The following is a 22,622-nucleotide window of genomic DNA, read 5'->3' as shown; positions in this document are numbered from 1 at the left end:
TTTACGGTGTCTGCGGCCAATACTGTTCAGCGAACTGACTCCTGGAATACCCGGTTTGCCTCTCCGAATCGCAGGATAGGTGAAGCTATTGACTTACCTGTTCAAATAGTATTGAAATTGGTAACGGTCTCGAACTGATTTAGCGTTGATCTTCTAATTCATACATGAAGATAAGGTGCCTGACACTGATACGATCACTAATTTCTTTCTCTGAACACGAAGTAATAATCTCGATGCAGCCCGTTATTTTTTCGGACGGTTAGGCCTCTGTAAAACGTTTGACTTTATACCGATTGATAACGCTCTCATACAGTTTGAGGTCCTACTGTTATAATCATGCCGCGAATTAAGGTGTCATTAACGAATAGGGTACAGCGGATAGACTCCTGTAATACCTGGTATGACTCTCGGAAATACTGGATTGGTGAAGCTATCGAATTAGCCGTTCAACTCTCAGCGAATGTGGTGAAGCTCTGGTCCGGTTTGACAACCGATCTTCTAATTCATGTACGAAATTATGGTGTCCGTCTAAAAAATGTATACAAATGTGTTTCTCTGAATACTAAGTTATTCTCTGGATACGGCGGGATAGCTTCTTCGAAGGGAAGAGTTTCGGTAACAGGTTTGACGCTATACGAGTAGGTAACGTTCTTCAACGGTTTGTCAACCTGCTTTAGCATTCATGTCGTGAACTAAGGATTATATTGCCAATACCTTTCGGCGAATTTGCTCCCGTAAAACTTAGTTTGGCTCTCGCAATCACAGGATAGATGCAGCTATTGATATAGACGGTCGACACTCAAAGAGGGTGGTATCGTGCTCGAACGGTTTGACACTCTATATGATAATTAATGCATGAAATTCTGGTGCGTGTCATAAAAATGTATATTAATTTGCGTGCCTGAGTACGTAGTTATACTCTTGATACAGGGTGATAACTTCTACCAATAGGTGATGTGCTACAACGGTATGACTGTATACATTAATACTTATACCGTGAAATAGGGTGCCTAATTCCCACATTGAAATGCAGATCTTCTCGCGGAGTACCGGATTGGACTTTCGGAGTCACAGGATAGTTGTAGGTATTGACTACATTCGTTCCTCAAAGACGGTGCTAACGTTCTGGAACTTCGATTTTCTATTTCATTCATGAAATTAAGGTGCACGGCGCTAAAATGTTTACTCGTTTGGTCCTCTGAGCACCATGTTATACTCTCGATAGAGCGGGTTAAGTCTTCGGCGAGTAAGGTCTGCAGTAAAGCGTTTGACTTTATACCTACAGGTAACGATCTATAAGGGTTACACTCTGTACTTCAATATTCAAACCCTAAATTCAGGAGTTCATTACCAATAGTGCACAGCTTATTGTATCCGGTAATACCTGGTTTGGTTATAGGAACAACAGGATAGGTGAAGCTATTGACTCAACCGTTTGACTCTCAAAGAAAGTGGAAACATTTGCGAACGGTTTGACCCTCCATCTTCGTATTCATAACGAAATTAAGGTCCACGTCACTAAAATGTTCCTTAATTTGATCAGCTGAATACGAAGTTATACTCTCGATGAAGCGGGTGTGGTTCGCGGAAGATACGGCCGTCGGTAAAAAGTTTAGCTTTATACCAATTGATAAGATTCTCAAACAGTTTGACGCCCTACCGTTATTTTCAAACCGTGAATTAAGGTGTTCATTGCCAAAACTCTTCAGCGGACTAATGGCTATAATACCTGGTTTAACTCTCGGTATCGCAGGATACGTGAAGCTATTTACTTAGCCGTTCGTATCTTACAGAAGGTGGTAACGTTCTCGACAGGTTTGATTAACAATCTTGCAATTCATACATCAGTTTAAGGTGCCCATGACTGAAATGCCTACTATTCAGCTTCTCTGAACACGAAGTTACTCTCGATGCAGCGGGTTATCTTCTCGATGGAAAGGCTTTCTGTGAAAAGTTTGACTCTATACCAGTAGGTAATGTGCTATAGGAATTTGACTGTGTACATTAACATTTATACCGTCACATAGGGTTTCTTATTACCATACTGAACAGCAAATTTTTTCGAGGAATACATGGATTGACTCTCGGAGCCGTTCGATTCTCAAAGTAGGTGGTAACTATCTCGAATGGTTTGACACTCGATCTTCGTATTCACGCATGCAATTAAGGGTGCCGTCACTGAAATGCATACTAATGTGTTGCTCTGAGAACGAAGCAATAATCTGGATACAGCGGGTTAGCTTTTCGGTAGCTAAGGCCTTCCATATAGGGGATGAGTTGGTACCAATATGTAACGTTCTACAACGATTTGATACTGTACTTCAATATTCTCACAGTGAACTAAGGTGTCTTCTGCTAATACTGATCAGCGCATTTACTCCAGGACGACCTGGTTTAAATATCGGAATCACAGGATAGGTTATGCTATTGACGTAGCTGTGCGACAAGCAACATTCCGTGACCACTGAGCAAAACACTTCCCTACAGCGGGATAAGCTTCCCGGAAGTTCAGGTCGTCTGTAGAAGGGTTGACTCTATGCGAATAGGTAACGTTCAACACGGTTTGAATTAACTCTACGTTGATACTCACACCGTGAAGTAAGGTGACAATGGCCAAAACTCTTCAGCAGACTTCCTCCTGGAATTCCAGATTTGACTCTCGGAGTGAAAGTATAGGTGAAGCTATTGGCTTAGCGATGCTACTCACAAGCAAGGTGGTAACGTTATCCAGCTGGTTGAATCTCGATCTTCTTACTCACACATGAAATTAAGGAGCCCGCCACTAAAATTTATAGTAATATTTTACACTAAACACGATGTTATACTCTCGGCACAGCGGGTTAGGTTCATAGCAGGTAAGGCTTTTGGTGAAATGTTTGACTCGATACAAATTGGTAACACTCTCAAACGAATTGATGCTCTACTTTAACGTTCAGGCCGTGAATTAACGTGTCTATTGCCAATACTGTACTGCGGATTTACTCCTGGAATACTAAGTTTGGCTCTCAGAATCACAAGATGTGTGAAGCAATTGACTTAGACGTTCGTATCTCGCAGCAGGTGGTAACGTTCTCCAAATGTTTGGCCCTCCGGCTTCTGATGCAAACCTGAAATTATTGCCCCCGTCACAAAAGTGCATAAAATTTTGCACCCCTGTACAAGCTGGTTTTCTCTCGATACAGCTGGTCAGATTTTCGGAGGGTACGGCATTCTCTATGATGTTTAACCCTACACGAATAGGTAATGTTCTACAACGGCTTGACAGCCTGCTTTAATATTCAAACCGTGAATTAGGGTGTCAGTTGCCAATACTCTTCAGTGCATTTACTTTCGGATTACCTGATATGGCTCTCCGAATCCCTGAATAGGTGAAGCGATTCACATAGCCGTCCGTCTCACATAGACGGTGGTAACGTCCTCGAACGGTTCGACCCTCGAACTTCGAATTCATTCCTGGAATTAAGGGGCCCGCCGTTAGAACTTATAGTAATTTGTTCCACTGAAAACGGCGTTTTACTCTTGGTACAGCGGGTTCGATTCACGGTAGGTAAGTCTTTCGGTTAGAGGTTTGACACGATACAAATTGATAACGTTCTCAAATAGTTTGGCGCTCTACTTTAATATGCAAAGCGTGAATTATGGTGTCTATTCCCAATAATGTTCAGCGAAATGGCTCTCGGAATACCAGATTTGACTCTACGGAGCACTGGATAGGTTATGTTATTGGCTTAGCTGTTCGTCTTTCACAGAGGGTAGTAACGTTCCCGGAAGGTTTGATCATGGATTTTCTAATTCATACATGAAATTATGATTCACATCACTAGAAGGTACACTAATGTCTATCTCTCAACACGAAGTTATATTCTCGAAACGGCGGGTTTTCATATCGGAATGTAAGGCTTTCGGTGAAAGGTTTGTCTTTATCCCAATAGGTAACGTTCTACAACGGTTATGACTGTCTGCTTTAATATTCATACCGTGTATTAAGGTGTTACGTACGTGAAGCTGTTGGCTAAGACGTTCGACCCTCCATGAGTGTGATCAAATTCTCGAACGGTTTGACCCTCGATCTTGTAGTTCATGCATCTAATTAGTGTTCCCGTCTCACAGATGTATAATAATTCGCTTCTCCACACACGAAGATATTTTCTTCATACCACGAGATTGCTTCTCGTGTGTTAGGCCTTGGGTAAATAGGTTGCCTGAATACCAATTCCGAACGATCTACAATGGATTGACTACGGAGTTTAATATGTACAACGTGAAATAGGCTGTATGATGCAAATACTATACCGCCGATTTACTCCCGGAATACCTGGTTTGACACACGGAATCACAGGATAGGTGTAGCTGTTGCATTAGCCGTTCGTTTCTCAAAGAATCTGCTAACGTCCTTGAACGGTTTGAACCTGGATCATCTAATTCATACATAAAATTATGGTGCCCGTCACTAAAGTGTCTACTTATATATTTACATGAACACTCAGCAAGGCACCTTCTACAGAGAGTTGATCTTCTCGTAAGGTAAGGCCTTCGTAAAAATTTTGATTCTATGCGAAATGGTAGTGTTCTATAGCGGTTCGCAACTCTCCTTTAATATTAGAACCGTGAATTAAGGTGTCAGTTGCCAATACTGTTCAGCGGATATCCTACAGGAATGCCTGATTTGAATTTCTGAGTCAGAGCAGTTGTGATGCTATTCAAGTATCTGTTCGAGTCTCAAAGACGGTGGTAACGTTCTCGAACTGCTTATCGATGGATTTGTATATTCATTCATGAAAATAAGGTGTCCCTCTGGTAACATGTCTACTAATATGTTCCTGTGAACCCTAAGCTAGGCAACCGCTACAGAGAGTTAGGTTATCGGATGTTAAGGTATTGGGTAAAAAGAATGACTTTATAAAAATCGGTACTCTTCTCAGACGGTTTGAGTCTCATCCTTAATATTCATGTAGTGAATTAAGTTGTCTATGGCCAATACTGTTCAGTGGATTAAATCCCGGAATACCTGGTTTGACCGTCGGAGTCAAAGTGTGCGTGAAGTTATTGACTTAGCAGTTCCAGATTCGAATAAGGTGTTAACTTTCACCAACGGTATGACTCTCAACCTAAATATTGATACCGCGAATTACGGTGTCCATTGCCAATATTGATCTGCGTATTTGCGCTTTGAATATGTGGTCTGACTCTCGCAACCACAGGCTACGTGAAGCTATTGTCTCAGCCGCTCGACTCCCAAAGAAGACGGTAACGATCTCAAACAGTTTGACACTCGACACTCTAATTCATATTTTAAAATAAGGTGTGTTTGTGCTCTAATGTCTGCTACCTTGTTTCCGTTTACACTAAGCAACACACACGCTGCAGCGTGTTAGGTTCTCGACAGGTAATTGATAAAACGTTTGACTTTATACCAACTGGTAACGATCTTAAAAGAGTTCACGTCCTACATTAATATTCAAACCGTGAATTAAGGTCTATTGCCAATTTTGATAAGCGTATTTACCCTCGGCATCCCTGGTTTTACTCTCGTAAACACAGGACACATGAAGCTTTTGACTTAGTCGTCCGTCACTTACAGAAGTTGGTAACGTTATCGGACGTTTTGTCCCCCGATACTTTAATTCACACATAAAGTTAATGTGCCTGTGACTGAAATGGATACTAGCATCTTTCTCTGAACACGAAATTTATACACTCGATGCATCGGGTGATGTTCCAGGAAAGTATGGCCTGCGGTAAAAAATTTGACACTATAACAGTAGGTATCGTTTTACAACGGTTTCACGCTGTACATTAATATTCGTGCCGTAAATTAAGGTGTCAATTGCCAATAGTCTTCAGCGGACTTACTCTCTGTTTTTCCGGGTTGACTCTCTGAATCACAGGATAGGTGAAGTTATTGACTTAGCCGTTCGTATCTCACAGAAGGTGAAAACGTCCTCAAGCGGCTTGAAACTCGATCTTCTTGTTCATAATGAAGTTAATGTGCCCATCATAAAAGTGTTTACTAATTTCATCAGCTGAGCAAGAAGTAATACTCTCGATTCGACAGTTTAGCGTCTCCGAAGGTTAGGCTATCGGTAAAATGTTTGACTCTATACCAATAGGTAACGTTCTACATAGGTTTGACTGTCTGCTTTATATTCAGACCGTGAATTAATGTGTCCATTGCCAATACTGCTCAGCGGACTTACTTCCGGAATACTAGGTTCGGCTCTCGGCACCACAGGATAGATGAAGCTACCGATGTGGCCCTTCGTCTCTCAAAGAATGTGGCAACTTCCTCGATCCGTTTGACCGTCGGCCTCCTAATTCTTACATGAAATTAAGATCCCCGTCACTATAATGTTTACTAATTTGATCCTCTGCACTCGAAATTATACTGTCGTCGAAGTGGGTGAGGTTCGCGGATGGTGCGGCCTTCGGTAAAGCGTGTGACTCTCTAAAAATTGAGAACACTCACAAACAGTTTCACGATCTATTTTAATTTTCAAACTGTATGACAAGGTGTCAGTTGCCAATCTCCTTCAGCGGAGATACTCCCGGATTACCAGATTTGACCCACGGTACCACAAGCTATGGACTTATCTGTTCAACTCTCATAGAGGGTGCTAAAATTCTCGAACGGTTTCAGCATCGATTTTGTAATTCATACATGAAGATAAGGTGCCCGCCACTGACATGAATACCAATTTCTTTCTCTGAATACGAGGTTATGCACACGCTGCAGCTGGTTATTTTTTCGGGGGGTAAGGTCTTCGGTGAAGCCTTTGACTTTATTCCAATTATTAGCGCTCTAAAACGCTTTGACGCTCTACTATTTCATTAAATCTGTGAACTAAGGTGTTTATTGGCAATACTATTCAGCGCATTTGCTCCAGCAATACCTGGTTTGACTCGCCAAATCACTGGATATGTAAAGCCATTGACATAGCCGTTCGTCGCTCACAGCAGGAGGTAACATTCTCGAACGCATTGGCCTTCGATATTGACAATCGCGCAAGCACATCTGATGCTCGTCTGTTAATATATCCACTAATTTATTTCCGTGCACATTAAGCTGGACACGCGATACAACTGGATAGGTTCTCGGAAGTTATAGTATTCGGTAGAAGGAATGCCCTTATGGGCATTGGCAATGTTCTTCAACGGTCTGACGATCTGCATTAATATTCAAACCGTTAGTTGAAGTGTCTATTTCCAATACTGTTCAGGGTATTTACTCCCGTAGTACCAGGTTTGACTCTGCTAATAACATGATATGTGAAGCTATTGAAGCAGCCGTTTGAATCTCAAGGCGGGTGGTAACGTTCTCGAAGGCTTGACAATCCATCTTCTAATTCATACATGAAATTACGGTGCCGTCGCTAAACTGTGTACTAATTTACTTCTCTGAACACGAAGTAATTCTCTCGATACACAGGGTTATGTTCTCGAAAGGTAAGGTATACTGTAACAAGAATGTCTTCATATCAATTGGTATCGATCATAATCGGTTTGACCCTCTGCTGTGATATTCGTACCTCGAATTGAGGTGCCTATTTCCAGAACTGCTTAGCGGATTCAATACTGTACTACCTTCATTCACTGTCGGTATCATAGTACAGGTGAAGCTATTGACTTAGCCTTTCGGCTCTCAATGCGGGTGGTAACATTCTCGAACGGTTTGACACTAGACTTTGTAATTCATACATGAAATTAAGATACGCCACACCAGGATGTATAACAATTTATTTCTCCGAACGCGAAGATATACTTTCGATGCAAAGTATAGGGTGCTCGGAGGGTAAGGCCTTCTGTGAATGGTTTCAATGTACACCAATTGGTGTCGTTCTACATCGGTTTGACTCTGCACGTTAATATTCGAACCGTAAATGGAGTTGCCTATTGCCAATATTTTTCGTCATATTTACCCCCGGAATACCTGGTTTGGCTCTCAGAACCACAGCATAGGACAAGATATTGACAGGGCCGTTCGAACCTCAAATAGGGCGGTAACGTACTCGAACTGCTTGACCCTCGATCCTGTAATTCATGCATAAAGTTATGGTGCTCGTCTTTGAAATGAATACTAACTTCTTTCTCTGATCACGAAGTTTTACTCTCGGTGCAGCGGGTTAACTTCTAGGAAGGTATAGACTTCGGTTAAAAGTATGACTCTATGCCAATAGGTAACAAGCTACAACAGATTGACAGTGCACTTAATTATTCATACTGTGTAATACGGTGTTAAATGCCAATACTCTTCTGCTGATTTACACCCGGAACACCTGAATTGACTCTCGGTTTCACAGTACACATGAAGCCATTGACATAGTGGTTCGAATATCAAAGGGAGTGATAGCGTCCTCCAAGGGTTTGTCTCTGTATCTCGTAATTCGTACATGGAATTGTGTGCCGTCACTAAAATGTATACTCGTTTCCTTGTCTGAACGTGAAGTTATACTCTCGATACAGAGGGACAGGTTCACTGGAGGTATGCCCGTCGGAAAAATGTTTGACTCCATACCAATTGGCAAACTTCAACAACGATTTGATGCACCACTTTAATAATCGAACAATTAAATAAGGTGTCTATTGCCAATCCCGACCAGCGGATTTACTCCCGGATTACCTCGTTTTCGCCTTGGAATCACAGGATAGGTGAAGCTGTTAACTTAGCCGTTCGAATGTCAAAGTGATTGGTAACGTTCTGGAACTGATTCACCTCCGATCATCGAATTTATACATGAAATTAAGGTGCCGCCCCTAAAATATATACCAATATGTGTCTCTAAACACGATGCTATACTCTCAGAACAGCGGGATAGCTTCTCGGAAGGTAAGGACTTCGATAAAACGAAGGTGATATTAGTACGAATTGGTAATGATCGCCGACGGTTTAACTCCCTACTTTAGTATTCATTCCGTGAATTAAAGTGCCTGTTGCCCATAATGTAGTACGTATTTACACCCGGTATACCTCATATGGCTCTCGGAATCACAGGATAGGTGAATCTATTGACTTAGCCCTTCGAATCTCAAAGAAGGTGGTAACGTTCTCGGAAGTTTTGAGCCCGGATTTTCTAATTCATACATAACGATAAGGTGCCCGTAAGTACTTGCTAATTTCATTCTGTGAACACGAAGTTATGCTCTCGATAGAGGGGGTTAGCTTCATGGAAGGTAAGGTCTTCGGTAAATCCTTTCACATTATACCAAATGGTAACGCTCTCAAACGGTTTGACGCTGTACTTTAATATTCAAACACAGAACTAAAGTGTCTATTCCCAGTACTGTTCAGTGGATGAACTCCCGGAATATCTGGTATGATGCTCGGAATCATAGGACAGATGAAACATTAGACTTAGCCGTTCGACACTAAATGAAGTTGGTAACGGCCCCGAGCGGTTTCACCCTCTATGTTCCATTACATACATGATAATAATGGGCCAGTCCCTAAAATGTATACCAATTTGTTTCCCTGAACATGGATTTATACTCTCGCTACAGCGCGTGTTGTTTCTCGGAAGGGAAGATCTTCTGTGTAAGGATCGACTCCAGAGCAAGTGATAACGTTCTCGAACGGTTTGACCATCGATCTTCTACCTCAAACATGAAACTAACGTGACCGTCACTAAAATATGTACCTGTTTGTTTCTCTGATAACGAAGATAAACTCACGAAACAGCGGGATAGGTACAAGGAAGGCAAATCCTACGGTGTAGCGTTTGACGTTATAGGTGTTCGTATCGTTCTCACATGGTTCTACGCTCCACTTTTATATTAAAACCGTGATTTATGGTGTTTATTATTTATATTTTTGTTATTATTTCTATCTCCGGACACGTAGCTATATTCTCGATTCGGCGTGTTAGGATCACGGATGGTAAGGTCCTCCTTGAAAGGTATGACGTTGTACCAATTGGTAACGTTCTCAATCGGTTCGACACTCCACTTTAATATTGAAATTGTGAAATCACAAATATTGGTGCAGGTATTAACACAGGCGCTCGAATCTCAAAGATGCTGGTAACGATCTCGAACGGCTTGACACCCGATCTTCTAGTGCATACATGGAATTAAGGTGCTAGTAATTAAAATGAATACTACTTTCCATCTGCGAACACGAAGTTATGCTCTCGATACATGGGGTTAGATTCACGAACGGTAAGGCCTTCGGTAAAAAGTTTGACCATATATCAATACGTTACGTTCCACATCGGTTTAACAGTATACCTTAATATCTATAGCCTGAAATATGGTGTCTAATGCCAATGATGTACGGCTGATTTACTCTAAGAATACATTGTATGGTGCAAGGAATCACAGGTTGGGGGATGCTATAGACTTAGCCGTTCGATTTCCAAAGGAGGTTATAATGTTCTCGAACGGTTATACCCACAATGTTTTAATTCGTGCATGAAATTAAGGTGCTTGTCACTAAAATGTATACTAACTTGTATCTCTGTGTACGAAGTAATGTTCTACATACATCGGGTTAAGGTCTCGGAGGATATGGTCTTCAGTAAATCGTTTCATTTAATAGCAATTAGTAACGTTCTCAAACGGTTTGACGCTTTACGCTTATATACAAACTGTGAATTAAGGTATCTATTGCCAATACTATTCAGCGGATTTACTTCCGGAATATATGGTTTGAATTTCGGAATCACAGTATGGGTGAAGGTATTGACTTGGCCAATCGACTACCAAAGAAGGTTCTATCGTTCTCTAACGGATTGACACTCCATCTTCTATATAGTACATGAAATTGTGATTCCTGTCACTAAACTTTACAACAATTTGATTCTCCGTACGCGAAGATATGCTCTAGATACAGCGGGTTAATTTCTCGGATGGTATGGCCTTTGGTAATGGATTTGTCTGCGTACCAACTGGTTACGTTCTCAAGCGGTTTCACGCCCCACTATAATATTCAATCCGTCAATTAAGGTGTCTAGTGCCAAAACCGTTCCGTGGATTTACTCCCGGAGTACTCGGTTTGACAGTCTGAATCATGGGATAAGTGAAGAAACTGGCATAACCATTCGATACACTAGGAAGGTGGTAACGCCCTGCAATCTTTCGACACACGATCTTCTTATTCATACATGATGTTATGGTGCCCGTCACCAAAACGTGTAATCATTTGCTTCTTCGAAAACGAAGTTATATTCTCGGTACAGCTGCTCATCTTCTCAAAAGGCAAGGCCGTCTGTCATAGGTGTGTCTCTGTACCATTAAGAATCGTTCAACAACAGATTGATGGCGTACTTTAATATTGTAGCCGCGAATAAACGTGTTCAGTGCCAATTTAGTACAGCATATTTACTCACGGGATATCTGGTTGGCCTTTCAGAATAACAGGAGCGCTGATGCTAATAACTTAGAAGATCGACCCTCAAAGAAGGTGGTATGGTGATCGAACGGTTTGGTCCATGATCCCCTTATTCTTGCATGCAATTAAGTTGCCTGTTACTAAGATCCATACTAATTTATCTCTCTGATCACGTAGTTATACTTTCGACACAGCGGGCTAGATTCGCGAAAAGTAAGGCCCTTAGTGTAATGTTTGACTCTCTACCAATAGGCAACCTTCTCCAACGGTTTGTCTCTGTACTTTGCCAGCAATATTGCCAATACTGTACAGGGCAACTACTCCCGGAATACATGGTTTGATTCTCCAAATCGCAGGATAGGTGAAGATACTAACATAAGTGTGCGATTCTCTCCGAAGGTGGTAATGTTCTGGAACGGTTCTACACTCGATCTGCTTAATCATTAATGATATTAAGGTGCCCGTCACAACAATGTAGACTAATTTGTGTCTCCGAACATGAAGTTATACTCTCGATGCAGCGGGTTAGTTTTTCGGAGTGTAATTCATTCTGTATGAAATTTGAACCTACACCTATGGGTAATGATCTACAACGGTATCACGGCCTGCTTCAATTTTCAATCCGTGAATTGAGGTATCTATTCCCAATTCTGTACAGTTCATTTGCTCCCGAAATTACTGGTATCATTTTCGGAATAACAGGATATGTGAAGCTATTGACTCAGTCGTTCGACTATCATATAAGGATGTAACGATCTCGAACGGTTGGACACGCAATCTCCTAATTTATATTTGAAAATAAGGTGTGCTTCTGCTATAATGTCTGCTCAATTGTATGAGTGAGCACTAAGCATGACGCTCGCAACAGCTGAAATTATTCTAGGTTTTTCTAGGTGAAGCGATTCATGTGTTGTACATAAGGCCGAAATTGATGTACTCTTCTCGGGTATTGTTATGCACTTGTTACTTATTTTCATGGGTATAAATGTTCGGTGATCCATCTAGATTATAGCCGTGCTTCATTTCGATTTACATACATTTTCTTCTTTGCCGTATCGTACCGGTTGATTATTTCTACAAACTAATCCTATACTGGTGGTTTTACATAGTGTTCGCAATTGCTCGTTGTCCATTGTTATGTGTGCGGATGTTCGTATTAGCGCATATACGTGGTTCAGAATTGGGACCATGAATATTTCTCCTTATTTTGTGGTTGCAGCGTAGTATTTTACAAGTTTCCATGGTTCTCTTTCTAATATTGGAGTTTTAATTAGGTATATCAAAGTGTCTTCTTTCGTAGCTAGAACTAATTCGCTAATTTCGATTATTGATTGAAAGTTGGATATGGTTGGTTCTATGAATTGATAATGGAAAGTAGTTAATTTCTCCATGGTACTTATAAATGTATCTGTAGGTATGAATATTATGTCTATTACACCCTTTTTGTATTATGAACATGAGGTAAAAGTCATCGATTCTATTGACTAGGTCTACCAATATTATATGTATAAATAATAATGTATCAATTAAATGATCCTTATTTTCTATTTGTCCCATCCTAGTATCTCCTAGATACTAAATGAATAAGTGTTGTAATGCTTCATCATGAATGAAACTTATGATCAATGATGCTTGGTTTTTGTATTATTTGAGAGAATGTATTCGGTTGGTCAGAAAGTTTGTCCAGATTTTCATTCACAAGTTTGAGGTCAGTTCCGTCCAATGATCCAAATAATGATTTGGATACTTTACCTGTGACGCAGTCACAGGTAAGTCCACTTTTTGGTCTAAGGTGTAGCAGTATTCGTAGTATGTCTAATTGTCGATGGGGACTATTAACTTTTGTCTTTATAGTTTGATAGTCTGTAGTTTCATAGTCTGTTTCTTGATGTTTGTAGCATTCTTTTAGGTTGCTTTGATGGTGTATATTTGTTCCATAGTGTCTGGTAATTCTTTTATAATAAATATTAGTGTAATTTTTGTTTCTGTGTGATATGAGTACACAGTTTTAATTTCATCCGTTATTATTTGGCTGTTTTCTACCTCTTGAATTATTATGTCTTTCCCTTTGATTATTTGGATCTGGAGTCACATGGTTTGATTCTATACCCGTGTACTGTAACTAGTTTATCATATATGAATATAACATAATTAGGGGTTTTGACTACAAATATCTCGTACGGTCCTAACCATTCCTGATCCAGTTTATTAGCTTTATCTTGAATATGCAAAAGAACTAAGTCTCCTTTCTTGTATATACTTTTAAGTTTGATACTACTATCTTGTGAAGCTTCGTATTCCCTTTCATTTTTTGCAGTTATTCTTTTCGCGTGTTCTATGTATTCTAGATGTCTTTGTGTCCAAAGATCTGCCAAAATGTCTTTAGCAAAATTAGGGGTAATTGCTATAGTGGAAGGCAGATTGGCTCGTCTTCCAAACGTTAATTCAAAATGTGAGTAGACTGTTCCTGCATGAATCGTGGTGATGTAAGCTAGGCTATCGTATTCTAGTTTTTCATTCCAATCATTTTGTTGTTGACCAATATTAGATCTCAGCATGTCCATTATCATTGCATGAGCTCTTTCGAGACTACCATTTGTCTGTGGATGAGAGCTGGTGGTTTTTATATGCTTTATGTTGAACAAGTTTTCAAACTCTGTCATTAATTTATATATGAAGTTCTGTCCACTGTCGGTTAGTATGTTTTTTGGGGAGGAAGATATGTATATGCAATGATCTACGAGGGAGTTGATTATTGATGAAGCTTGATAGTCCTTTAATGGTATCAGCATTAGGCATTCTGTTAAACAATCTTGTATTGAGAGTATAAACTGGTTTCCTGATTTGTTTTTTGGTAATGGTCCAATTATGACGAGTCCCACTTTGTCGTTTGGGTTTTCTGGTGTATTCGTATTAATTTCCACATCTCTTGGTCTTTCCCTTGTTAGTCTGTTGGGCTGACAGGTTTTGCAGCTTCTTATGTATTCCGTTACATCATTTTCTAAGCTTTCCAATAATATTTGCTTTTGATTAATTCAATCGTGCGGTTTTCTCCTGCATGTTCTTATAGGTCGACGGGTTCCTTTAGGATTTGCATGATTTCTTCTTGATTAAATTCCTTTATACGTTCTGTTGCAAATTATAGATTCTTACCTTCTTAATCGTTCATTAAGTATCTAAATATTAGTTGCATACTGATCAACTTCAGTCCCTTTATGTCTCGACTGCCGAATTTTGTGTTCCACTGGCATTGATGCACACCTACGAGTGCATGTAATTTGAGTAACCTATCTTTTTCGTTAGATGGTCCTAGGAGGTCGTAACATACTTGGGTCCAATGTGGTTTGTTAGCTTCCAGTTTGATTGGGGTATCCTTGCTTGGTGATATCATCCAATCTTCATACGCTACGAGCAGTTCATCTTCTTCATCTATGGTCGTTATGGTTGATGGACATCCTAGTTCGTCTGGTAGGGAATCCTCTATTTCATATGTGTTTATTATTGGCATTTTGATGTTTACTTTTTCGTCTTTCTCTACCCGCGCAGGGAATAAGCGTGATAATCCGTCTACTGCTACGTTATCGTCTCCTTTCTTATATTCGATCTCATAGTCATATTCTTCTAGCCTCAATCTCCATGCCATTAGTCTCGATTAAGGATCCTTGATACTATGTAACCACTTCAATGCCGGATGATCCGTTTTTGTTATGAAGTGCCTTCCGAGTAAGTATTGAAGTAACCTTCTGCTCGCCCAAACTGTATCCTATAGCTCTTTTTCCGTGGTAGTATAATTTCTATCCGCGGAATTCAGGGTACTTGTGATGAAACTGCATGGAGGTCAGTCCTGTGAGAGCACAGTTCCTAACCCTTCGTTGGTGGCATCCGTAGTCAGTACAAATGTCTTGGTAAAACCCGGGTATTGCAGCATAGGTTTCTCGCATAGTTTATTTTTCAAAGTGTTAAATTTTGAGTATTGTTCTTCTTTCCAATGAATGGGAGTTTCCTTTTGAGTTAAAATTGTTAGGGGTTTCGCGATATTGTCGATGCTTTTAGTGAATTTGCGATAGTATCTAACTAATCCAAGAAATTATTTTTCTTTTGTTATGTTTGTAGGATTTCTGAAGTTTTTCACTGATCCTCTTTATTTGGGATATGGTTCAATTCAGTCTTTATTGATGGTATGTCCTAGGTATTCGAGTTCGGGTTTCAGGAATTCACACTTGCCAGGCTGTATCTTCAGTTCAACTTACGCCATTCTGTTACAAACTATTGCTAGGTTGCGATTGTGTTCCTCTATAGTGTTTCCATATATTACTATATCGTCTGAATATACAAAACAGTACTTGTCAATCAGTCCTCGTAATGCGTTGTCCATCATTCTTTGGAATGTGTCTGGCAAATTCTTTAGACAGAAAGGCATTCTTTTGTAATGAAAATGTCCGTCCGTCGTGCTGAAGGCAGTGTACTTTTCGTGGTTAGTGTTCATAGGTGTTTGATGGAAGCCTGAAGAGATGTCCAGCGCACTGGAGAATATGTCATTTCCTAGGTGGGCAAATATGTCACCGGCTTGCGGAAGTGGATATGCATCCTGATCGGTGATTTCATTTATCTTCCGATAATCAATCACAATTCTCCATTTTTGTTTGCCAGACGCATCCAGTTTTCTGGGCACTACCTAGACTGGTGCATTATGAGGTGAATCTGTATCTTCTATTATACCTTTGTCCATCATTTCTCTAATTTGGCTTTGGATCTCTTTTTTGTGGCATTTCGGAGTTTTGTATGTTTTAATATTGACGGGTCTGTCTGCTTTTGCGAATATGTTGTCTTCGTTTACTGTCGTACAGGGTAAAGGTTCATTGTCAGTTGAAAAGATGATATAACAGAAGAATATAACTTTCTTATTCGGTTCTCTTAAAGCTTCTTCTATGTGATCGAGTATAACCTTGCTCAATATTTCTGTGATTTTGAGATTATCTGATTCTATCTAGCTGTGATTCTCAATTTGAATATCATGTTCACCATTATTAACACTTTATCGGCCGCCCGTGGTTGAGGATGCAACTCACTAAGTACCGGTTTAGTGGCGCGCACATTTACTCCCAGTTCCTGCTAATTTTTCGCTACTTGTTGTGCTGTGCTTTTACCTTCTGTTTCAACGGAATGTAATTATATTAATGTTTATACTTTAATTTGCTTTTATCGTATATAATAAATGGGCTTGTAAACTAACATTCATAAAATAAATTCAAGTTAATAATAATTCAATTCTTTAATAATTCTGTAGAGTGTGTTATCTCTCATAACAGTCACTCTTGTGTATCGGAATATTACAAAATTTACATGCGAAATAGTTCGACTTCGTATCACTTTCGAAGCACATACTGTTCATTGTTTTTAGGGTATACTGCTTTTGCAACTAGTCACTCTTCCTTTTGTCAAGACCAACAACAGTCCACTGTACGAAAACCGTCGATAGCTAAAAGCCGATTAATAGGCTACCGGTCGATAATCGGTGACAATCGAGAAGCCGATTAATAAGCTTGCGGTCGATATGCGCTGGCAAACGAAAAGCCGATTAATAAGGTGTTAAGGAAACAAACACGAACAGGTTCATCGTCTAGCATAACTACGTGGGTAACTGATCGTCTGCTAGGGACTCTCTGGGTGGTCGGAGTCGTCTGTAATTCAAGGACATCGTTATTGACATGGAGTTGCTTGTTACTGATTGTTTATTCATATTTTTCTAGAAAGGGTAATCCTATTATTCCGTCATTTGTCAATGGGAAGTTGCCCATTGCTATTCGTAATTCGTGTGTCAACTGTCTATCCTTTGCCGATGTGTTGCTAGAGATTTTGTATTTCGTGGAACCTAATTGCATTATTTTATCGTGTTTCAACTTTATCGGGTTTGTGACCAATCCTCTTTTGATGAGATTGGCTTCTGCTTCGGTGTCAATGAGAAATCTTCCTCGTCGGTGGGTTCCCGGGAATCGTGTTTCAATGCATCGTAGCTCGCTTGGATTGTAGTGTAATTTTCTAATCCCAGGTTATTTATTCTTGGCGGAATCTTTCCTGTCCGGTCTCCATGAAAATTTGTGTTCTTTAATTGGTAACACTGTGACGTCTGATATCCTATTTTTTGCAATGTTCACGATGTATCGGGTTAGTTATTAGCTTATTATTCACGCTATATGCTTTGGGTCGCGGATTTCTCCTGTATGCTAGGTTTGGTCTTATCATGGGTCTTGATGATGATGGAAGTCAAGGTACATTCTGGTTTCGTTTTGATCCTTTAAGCAATGTTTCTGTCTTTCGTCCTTCTGGTTCGGCTTCACTGATCGATGCGGGATTGAAAGGAAGTACTATCTGGGCTATTTCCACACGCAGGTTGCAAATGAAGTGTCTCATGGCCTCATGTGTCTCCACCTCCAATGCTATGTTCATAGCAGTCGGGTTATAATGCGTATCTTGAATGGCGTACTCCAGTTCTCTTAGACTCTGACGAAAGCGATTTGCATAAGACAGCACGCTTTCGATCTGTCCTTGCTTCGTCTGTTGCATTCTACTCCGGCTTCCGCTTATGGTAGATGGTGTCGAAAGTTGTGATCGTAATGCTTCGTATAAATCTTCGTAGGTATTTATCTGACAGAAACTGATGGCCTTCTTTGCCTGACGGACCATTTCTTTCTGCTATTATCATCCGTAGAAGCATTGGTTGTTCGAATGTTCTGTTTCTCGCGAAGCTTACTGTTCTGATGAACTCATCTGTCCTCTTATCGTGCTCATCGTTATGGTTTTTCACGCTTCGTAATGCTTTGCTCTTGTGCATCAGTACTGGTTCGTGCGCTCTGTTTCTCGTTGGTTGGTGTTCTGTAGGTAGGGCGGATGGGAATGGTTCGCTTGTTTCATACCCAGTTATGGCGGTCGATGTTGTTTCGTCGTCAGTGATACTTGGTCCAGTCCGGAGTATGCTGACCCGCGCGAAGATCCTCATAGTGCTTGCGATTCCCAGTATTTCCTGCTGTTGGGCTTGGAACTTTACATCTAACTTCTTTATTGCTTCTCTCAGGTTTGATATCGCGGAGTTGAGAGATATAGTTCGCTTAGCGTTAGCCTCTGGTCGTGCCACTAAACCTCATATTGATTCTTGCATTCTTCCTGGTTGTTTAAGCATGGTCTCTTTGGTCGCGTGTATATTATCAAATGATCTTTCGGTTATATCAACTTTGGACATGGTTGATAGTTTTTTTACCTCGGTTCTCTGCATGTTCCCTGAAGGTGCGACCTTGGTTCGGTTTTCTTCTTGCTCCGTGGAAAAAGTTTTTTCGTTGCACCTCAGGTGGATTTGCTGGTGTGATATATCCTATCCTCGCAGGATAAAATATATACCAATTTTGTCACGGGGAAATAAGTGGCAACTATTAAAATAAAATATAAATTGGCGGGTCTTAAACCTATGTGGACGAGACCCATTTCAAGAAGAAACTAGATCTTATATTAACACTTATTCCGAAAAATTAGTGTAATACGGATATTGAATAGTTTCAAATATTAATCGTAAGTTTTCAGGATAGGTATACGAATGCAGAAACGTTCTGATTGAGGTATAATGTGGATCTGCTTTATTCGTTTGTGCTCGGATTATGTATTACAATTTTCTGGTTGTGTAGGCGGTTTCTAGTCATGTGTTGTCTGGTTTTGGCTGATTTTGCTGCGGTTGCTCTCTGGGCGATGCGTCTGGTGATGCGTTGGCTGGATTTTGGCTGGCGTCACAACATCATCTTCTTAAGCTTATTGTTATTTCACATGATTGTCTGTGTGCGCACCTTCGCATCCGGATCGACACGGCTGGAGTGATCTTGTAGTTGCGTACCGTAGATCGAAGCCTTACTTGTGGATGGTCTTCGTTAATTTCTTTAAACTTGACTCTGTATCGTAGTCAGTTTTTCCTAGTTTTCCATTCACTAATACATACTGTAATTTACGGTCATGATATTTTGGATTTTTTTTCAAAATTTCCAATTTTTCTGTTCAAAAACTGTACTCCTTTGGAATGTTGCCTTTGACTTAGAAGGGTGTATGATTATGACAATATTATGTTAAATTCTTGGTTATTTTGTCCGATCGTCAGTATGCGTACCTACACTGACGGAGCAACACGTCTTGGCAGGTCTTGTGTTGCGTTCGGTAGATCTGAGCCACACTACAGTATCATCTTAGTTTATTCCTTTAACCGTGATATTGTACCGTTCGAATTTCTTCGCAGTTTTCTATTTATTTTAACATGCCTTTATTTACTGTTTTGATATGTTTCTATTTCTTCCAAAACTCCAATTGATAGTTTCAAAAATTGTATTTCTTAGTAAAAGTGTATCTGGAAATAGTTCAGAGTACGTTTATGACAATATTTTGTTAAACGTATTGTTATTTCATGCGGATGTCTGTATACGTTTCTACGCTGTCGGTGTGACACGACTGCAGAGGTCATGTAGTAGCGATCGGCAGAACGGAGCGGCACTACTGGCTGGTCATCGTTAACTTCTTTAACCATAATTTTATAGCGTATGCAATTTACTTCAATTATTCCATTTCTTTTATACATACTGAAATTTATTGTTATGACATTTTCGATTTTTTTTCATAATTTTTAAGTACTATTTAAAGAAATTGTATTTCCTAGTAAATGTGTCTTTGGAATTAGTTGAGTGTACGTTTATGACAATATTTTGTTACACTTATTCCTATCTTATATGATTGTCTGTATACATATGTACGCTGTCGGTGTGAAACGACTGAAGAGATCATGTAGTAGCGTTCGGCAGAACGGAGCGGCACTACTGGATGGTCTTCTTTAATTCTTGCTTCCTTAATTATGTTCCGAATGCATTTTTTCCCAGTTTTCCATTTATTTATACACACTGTTATTTCCTGTTACGATATTTCGCATCTCTTACACAATTTTCAATTCTCAATTTAAGAAATTGTATTGCTTCGATAAAGTGTCTCTGGAATTAGTTGTGTGTACGCCTGTGACAATATTTTGATAAATTATTTGTTATTTTATATCATTGCCTCTATACGTACCTACGCCGCCGGAGCGACACTGCTCGAGTCGTCTTGTAGTTGCGATCGGCAGATCGGAGCGGCATTGTGTGTGGTTCCAGTTAATTCCATAACCATGATTTTGAATCGTATGCATTCAGTCGGAGTTTTATATTTATTTATAAATACTGTAATTTACTGTTGTTTTACTTTTGTTCTTCGAAATTTTCAATTTTTCTGTAAAAGAGTCTTTGAAATTTGTTGAGTGTACGCATATGACGATATTTTGATAATGATATTTTTGTTTTATATGATAGTCTGAATACATACTTACGCTTCCATAGCGACAGGGCTGAAGTGAACTTGTAGCTGCGTACTGCAGATGGAACCGATGCTACTGGATTGTCGTCGTTTATTTCTATAACCCTGATTTTGTACCGAATGCATTTTTCCCCAGTGTTCCCTTTACTTATACATACCGTAGTTTACTATTTTGATACTTCCGATTTTCTTCATAATATCCAACTTTTAATTTCAATAATTCAATTAATTAGGAAAGGTGTCTTTGGAATTACATGCTTGTACTGTGATGGCAATATTTTGTTGACTTTGTTGTTGTATTACACGATTGTCTGAACACGTACCTAAGCTTCCGGAGCGACACGACTGGAGAGGTCTTGTAGTTGCGTACGGCAGATCGGAGTCGCATACTGTATGGTTCTTGATTAAATTCTTTAACCATTATATTGTACAGTAAGCATCATTTCGCAGCTTTCTATTAAGTTCTACGTACTGTAATTTAGTGTATATGATATTTTCGATTTTCTGAATAATATCAAGTTTCTAATTTTTAAAAAATGTATCTTTTAGGATACGTGCCTTTGGAATTAGAAGAGTGTGCTTCCCTTCAAGAAGCCGCATACTGTATGGCCGTGGTCTATTTCTATTATCATAATATTCTACCGTATGCATTTTTTCCAAGTTGGCCATTCATTTATACATACTGTAATTTACTGTTAAGGTTTTTCCATATTGTTCATAATTATGAATTTTTAGTTTTAAAAAATTGTATTTCTTATTAAAAGTGTCTTCTTAATTAGTCTAGTGTACGTTTGTGACAATATTATGACAAATTTATTGTTATTTTATATGATTGTCTGTACACATACCCACGCTGCCTGAAGGACACGACTTGCGAGGCCCTGCATTGGCGTACCGCGGGGTGGATAGGCACTACAGGATAGTCATCGTTAATTTCATTAACCGTGATTTTATGCTGTGAGCATTTTTCCCGCGTTTTCTGCTTATTAATACACGCTCTAATTTACGACAATGGTTTTCCGATTTCTTCAAAACTTTCAATTTTTACGTTAAAAAATTAAATTCTTTTGCAACATTGTCTTCTGAATTAGTTGAGTGTAGCAGCGTGGACAACCAAATGCAGCTAAACACGACAGAGAAACACGCAGAATCGGTAATCTTTTCAGGTGCTGCCTGCTTTACACAGAAAGGAGAGAAAGGTTTTTGTTCGAAAAGTGGCCTTTTGCGATCTCAGCGTCAGCAATTAGATCGAAATGATTTCGACGGTGGACCCAAAACACACAGAACAGGATATCTTTTATCGAGCTGCCTACTTTGCTAAAAAAAAAGTAAGAATTTTTGTTTGAAAAATGGTCTTTTGCGGTAGCAACGTGATCAAATACATCGCGAAAACCATGAGGGCATCGCTGAAACATCCAGAATCGTTCATTTCTTCTCGGGCTGCCATATTTCCAAAAAAAAAGGCCAAATTATGTTTCTTTGAATAACAGTCTTTTGTGATATCACCGTGAGCAATTGGATCGAGAAAAAAGCGAGAGTAATACCGAAACACCCAGAATTAGTTGATTTTCCTGCAGCTGCAAATTTTACAGATAAAAAGTTTGTTTGATAAATGGAATTTTGCGGTAAGATCGAAAGCAATTAGATCCATATAAACACGACGGAAGCTCCAAAGGACTCAGAATCGGTGAGTTTGTACATGTTTCTACATGGTGCCAACTTAACACAAGATGGGAAATAAAAAGCTTCGTTTAATAATGGGCTTCTGCGACATCAGAGTGCAATAACTGTTTCGAAGTAAGAACAACAGTAGCGCCGAAATTCCCAGAATCAGTGACTCTTTCTCGAGGTGCCATCTTTCCAAAAAAAGAGAATAAGATTCTGCTTGGAAAATGGTCGTTTTCAGTATGACCAAGATTACTTAGATCGAGAT

This window comes from Lasioglossum baleicum, unplaced genomic scaffold (assembly GCF_051020765.1).
Source record: "Lasioglossum baleicum unplaced genomic scaffold, iyLasBale1 scaffold0284, whole genome shotgun sequence".
NCBI lineage: Eukaryota > Metazoa > Arthropoda > Insecta > Hymenoptera > Halictidae > Lasioglossum > Lasioglossum baleicum.
The sequence above is the reverse complement of the archived record's forward strand: the minus strand, read 5'-3'. Positions refer to the sequence as shown.